The sequence below is a fragment of the Rutidosis leptorrhynchoides genome, chromosome 1 (assembly GCF_046630445.1).
Source record: "Rutidosis leptorrhynchoides isolate AG116_Rl617_1_P2 chromosome 1, CSIRO_AGI_Rlap_v1, whole genome shotgun sequence".
Classification (NCBI taxonomy): Eukaryota; Viridiplantae; Streptophyta; class Magnoliopsida; order Asterales; family Asteraceae; genus Rutidosis; species Rutidosis leptorrhynchoides.
In genome coordinates, this window is record NC_092333.1 from 719,562,266 (window position 1) to 719,568,265 (window position 6,000).

Consider the following 6,000-nt stretch of genomic DNA (forward strand, 5'->3'; position numbering starts at 1 on the left):
ATATATAGATGTGTCGACATGATAGGTCGAAACATTGTATACGTGTCTATGGTATCTCAAGATTACATAATATATAATACAAGTTGATTAAGTTATGTTTGGAATAGATTTGTTACCAATTTTCACGTAGCTAAAATGAGAAAAATTATCCAATCTTGTTTTACCCATAACTTCTTCATTTTAAATCCGTTTTTAGTGAATCAAATTGCTATGGTTTCATATTTAACTCTATTTTATGAATCTAAACAAAAAAAGTATAGGTTTCTAGTCGGAAAAATAAGTTACAAGTCGTTTTTGTAAAGGTAGTCATTTCAGTCGAAAGAACGACGTCTAGATGACCATTTTAGAAAACATACTTCCACTTTGAGTTTAACCATAATTTTTGGATATAGTTTCATGTTCATAATAAAAATCATTTTCTCAGAATAACAACTTTTAAATCAAAGTTTATCATAGTTTTTAATTAACTAACCCAAAACAGCCCGCGGTGTTACTACGACGGCGTAAATCCGGTTTTACGGTGTTTTTCGTGTTTCCAGGTTTTAAATCATTAAGTTAGCATATCATATAGATATAGAACATGTGTTTAGTTGATTTTAAAAGTCAAGTTAGAAGGATTAACTTTTGTTTGCGAACAAGTTTAGAATTAACTAAACTATGTTCTAGTGATTACAAGTTTAAACCTTCGAATAAGATAGCTTTATATGTATGAATCGAATGATGTTATGAACATCATTACTACCTTAAGTTCCTTGGATGAACCTACTGGAAAAGAGAAAAATGGATCTAGCTTCAATGGATCCTTGGATGGCTCAAAGTTCTTGAAGCAAAATCATGACACGAAAACAAGTTCAAGTAAGATCATCACTTGAAATAAGATTGTTATAGTTATAGAAATTGAACCAAAGTTTGAATATGATTATTACCTTGTATTAGAATGATAACCTACTGTAAGAAACAAAGATTTCTTGAGGTTGGATGATCACCTTACAAGATTGGAAGTGAGCTAGCAAACTTGAAAGTATTCTTGATTTTATGAAACTAGAACTTTTGGAATTTATGAAGAACACTTAGAACTTGAAGATAGAACTTGAGAGAGTTCAATTAGATGAAGAAAATTGAAGAATGAAAGTGTTTGTAGGTGTTTTTGGTCGTTGGTGTATGGATTAGATATAAAGGATATGTAATTTTGTTTTCATGTAAATAAGTCATGAATGATTACTCATATTTTTGTAATCTTATGAGATATTTCATGCTAGTTGCCAAATGATGGTTCCCACATGTGTTAGGTGACTCACATGGGCTGCTAAGAGCTGATCATTGGAGTGTATATACCAATAGTACATACATCTAAAAGCTGTGTATTGTACGAGTACGAATACGGGTGCATACGAGTAGAATTGTTGATGAAATTGAACGAGAATGTAATTGTAAGCATTTTTGTTAAGTAGAAGTATTTTGATAAGTGTATTGAAGTCTTTCAAAAGTGTATAAATACATATTAAAACACTACATGTATATACATTTTAACTGAGTCGTTAAGTCATCGTTAGTCGTTACATGTAAGTGTTGTTTTGAAACCTTTAGGTTAACGATCTTGTTAAATGTTGTTAACCCAATGTTTATAATAACAAAAGAGATTTTAAATTATTATATTATCATGATATTATGATGTACGAATATCTCTTAATATGATATATATACATTAAATGTCGTTACAACGATAAACGTTACATATATGTCTCGTTTCAAAATCATTAAGTTAGTAGTCTTGTTTTTACATATGTAGTTCATTGTTAATATAATTAATGATATGTTTACTTATCATAATATCATGTTAACTATATATATAACCATATATATGTCATCATATAGTTTTTTACAAGTTTTAACGTTTGTGAATCACCGGTCAACTTGGGTGGTCAATTGTCTATATGAAACCTATTTCAATTAATCAAGTCTTAACAAGTTTGATTGCTTAACATGTTGGAAACATTTAATCATGTAAATATCAATCTCAATTAATATATATAAACATGGAAAAGTTCGGGTCACTACAGTACCTACCCGTTAAATAAATTTCGTCCCGAAATTTTAAGCTGTTGAAGGTGTTGACGAATCTTCTGGAAATAGATGCGGGTATTTCTTCTTCATCTGATCTTCACGCTCCCAGGTGAACTCGGGTCCTCTACGAGCATTCCATCGAACCTTAACAATTGGTATCTTGTTTTGCTTAAGTCTTTTAACCTCACGATCCATTATTTCGACGGGTTCTTCGATGAATTGAAGTTTTTCGTTGATTTGGATTTCATCTAACGGAATAGTGAGATCTTCTTTAGCAAAACATTTCTTTAAATTCGAGACGTGGAAAGTGTTATGTACAGCCGCGAGTTGTTGAGGTAACTCTAGTCGGTAAGCTACTGGTCCGACACGATCAATAATCTTGAATGGTCCAATATACCTTGGATTTAATTTCCCTCGTTTACCAAATCGAACAACGCCTTTCCAAGGTGCAACTTTAAGCATGACCATCTCTCCAATTTCAAATTCTATATCTTTTCTTTTAATGTCAGCGTAGCTCTTTTGTCAACTTTGGGCGGTTTTCAACCGTTGTTGAATTTGGATGATCTTCTCGGTAGTTTCTTGTATAATCTCTGGACCCGTAATCTGTCTATCCCCCACTTCACTCCAACAAATCGGAGACCTGCACTTTCTACCATAAAGTGCTTCAAACGGCGCCATCTCAATGCTTGAATGGTAGCTGTTGTTGTAGGAAAATTCTGCTAACGGTAGATGTCGATCCCAACTGTTTCCGAAATCAATAACACATGCTCGTAGCATGTCTTCAAGCGTTTGTATCGTCCTTTCGCTCTGCCCATCAGTTTGTGGATGATAGGCAGTACTCATGTCTAGACGAGTTCCTAATGCTTGCTGTAATGTCTGCCAGAATCTTGAAATAAATCTGCCATCCCTATCAGAGATAATAGAGATTGGTATTCCATGTCTGGAGACGACTTCCTTCAAATACAGTCGTGCTAACTTCTCCATCTTGTCATCTTCTCTTATTGGTAGGAAGTGTGCTGATTTGGTGAGACGATCAACTATTACCCAAATAGTATCAAAACCACTTGCAGTCCTTGGCAATTTAGTGATGAAATCCATGGTAATGTTTTCCCATTTCCATTCCGGGATTTCGGGTTGTTGAAGTAGACCTGATGGTTTCTGATGCTCAGCTTTGACCTTAGAACACGTCAAACATTCTCCTACGTATTTAGCAACATCGGCTTTCATACCCGGCCACCAAAAATGTTTCTTGAGATCCTTGTACATCTTCCCCGTTCCAGGATGTATTGAGTATCTGGTTTTATGATCTTCTCTAAGTACCATTTCTCTCATATCTCCAAATTTTGGTACCCAAATCCTTTCAGCCCTATACCGGGTTCCGTCTTCCCGAATATTAAGATGCTTCTCCGATCCTTTGGGTATTTCATCCTTTAAATTTCCCTCTTTTAAAACTCCTTGTTGCGCCTCCTTTATTTGAGTAGTAATGTTATTATGAATCATTATATTCATAGATTTTACTCGAATGGGTTCTCTGTCCTTCCTGCTCAAGGCATCGGCTACCACATTTGCCTTCCCCGGGTGGTAACGAATCTCAAAGTCGTAATCATTCAATAATTCACTCCACCTACGCTGCCTCATATTCAGTTGTTTCTGATTAAATATGTGTTGAAGACTTTTGTGGTCGGTATATATAATACTTTTGACCCCATATAAGTAGTGCCTCCAAGTCTTTAATGCAAAAACAACCGCGCCTAATTCCAAATCATGCGTCGTATAATTTTGTTCGTGAATCTTCAATTGTCTAGACGCATAAGCAATCACCTTCGTTCGTTGCATTAATACACAACCGAGACCTTGCTTTGATGCATCACAATAAATCACAAAATCATCATTCCCTTCAGGCAATGACAATATAGGTGCCGTAGTTAGCTTTTTCTTCAATAACTGAAACGCTTTCTCTTGTTCATCATTCCATTCAAATTTCTTCCCTTTATGCGTTAATGCAGTCAAGGGTTTTGCTATTCTGGAAAAGTCTTGGATGAACCTTCTGTAGTAACCAGCTAGTCCTAAAAACTGGCGTATGTGTTTCGGAGTTTTCGGGGTTTCCCACTTTTCAACAGTTTCTATCTTTGCCGGATCCACCTTAATACCTTCTTTGTTCACTATGTGACCGAGGAATTGAACTTCTTCCAACCAAAATGCACACTTTGAAAACTTAGCGTACAATTCTTCCTTCCTCAATACTTCTAACACCTTTCTCAAATGTTCACCGTGTTCTTGGTCATTCTTTGAGTAAATAAGTATGTCATCAATGAAAACAATGACAAACTTGTCAAGGTATGGTCCACACACTCGGTTCATAAGGTCCATGAACACAGCTGGTGCATTAGTTAAACCAAACAGCATGACCATAAACTCGTAATGACCGTAACGTGTTCTGAAAGCAGTCTTTGGAATATCATCTTCTTTCACCCGCATTTGATGATACCCGGAACGTAAGTCAATCTTTGAATAAACAGACGAGCCTTGTAGTTGATCAAATAAGTCGTCGATTCTCGGTAGTGGGTAGCGGTTCTTGATGGTAAGTTTGTTCAACTCTCGGTAGTCGATACACAACCTGAATGTACCATCTTTCTTCTTGACAAACAAAACAGGAGCTCCCCACGGTGATGTGCTTGGTCGAATGAAACCACGCTCTAAAAGTTCTTGTAATTGGCTTTGCAGTTCTTTCATCTCGCTGGGTGCGAGTCTGTAAGGAGCACGAGCTATTGGTGCAGCTCCTGGTACAAGATCTATTTGAAATTCAACGGATCGATGTGGGGGTAATCCCGGTAATTCTTTCGGAAATACATCGGGAAATTCTTTTGCAATGGGAACATCATTGATGCTCTTTTCTTCAGTTTGTACTTTCTCGACGTGTGCTAGAACAGCATAGCAACCTTTTCTTATTAGTTTTTGTGCCTTCAAATTACTAATAAGATGTAGCTTCGTGTTGCCCTTTTCTCCGTACACCATTAAGGGTTTTCCTTTTTCTCGTATAATGCGAATTGCATTTTTGTAACAAACGATCTCCGCTTTCACTTCTTTCAACCAGTCCATACCGATTATCACATCAAAACTCCGTAACTCTACTGGTATCAAATCAATCTTAAATGTTTCGCTAACCAGTTTAATTTCTCGATTTCGACATATATTATCTGCTGAAATTAATTTACCATTTGCTAATTCGAGTAAAAATTTACTATCCAAAGGCGTCAATGGACAACTTAATTTAGCACAAAAATCTCTACTCATATAGCTTCTATCCGCACCCGAATCAAATAAAACGTAAGCAGATTTATTGTCAATAAGAAACGTACCCGTAACAAGCTCCGGGTCTTCCTGTGCCTCTACCGCATTAATATTGAAAACTCTTCCACGGCCTTGTCCATTCGTGTTCTCCTGGTTCGGGCAATTTCTAATAATGTGGCCTGGTTTTCCACATTTATAACAAACTACATTGGCATAACTTGCTCCGACACTACTTGCTCCTCCATTACTCGTTCCGACACCATTTGTTCCTTTCGATCTATTAACCCCTGGTCCGTAGACCTCACACTTCGCCGCGCTATGACCATTTCTTTTACACTTGTTGCAAAATTTGGTGCAGAACCCCGAGTGATTCTTTTCACACCTTTGGCATAGCTGCTTCTGATTGTTGTTGTTGTTGCGGTTATTATTGTTGTTGGGATGATTGTTGTAGTTGCTGTTGTTGTTGTTGTTGTTGTTGTTGGGCCGTTTGTTGTAGTTGCGATTGATGTTGCGATTGTTGGGATAATTGTTGCGATTATTGCTGTAATTGCTGTTGTTGTTGTATTGGTGATTCTTATCACCGTTTTCCTCCCACTTTCTTTTGACTTGCTTCACATTGGCCTCTTCAGCAGTCTGTTCTTTAAT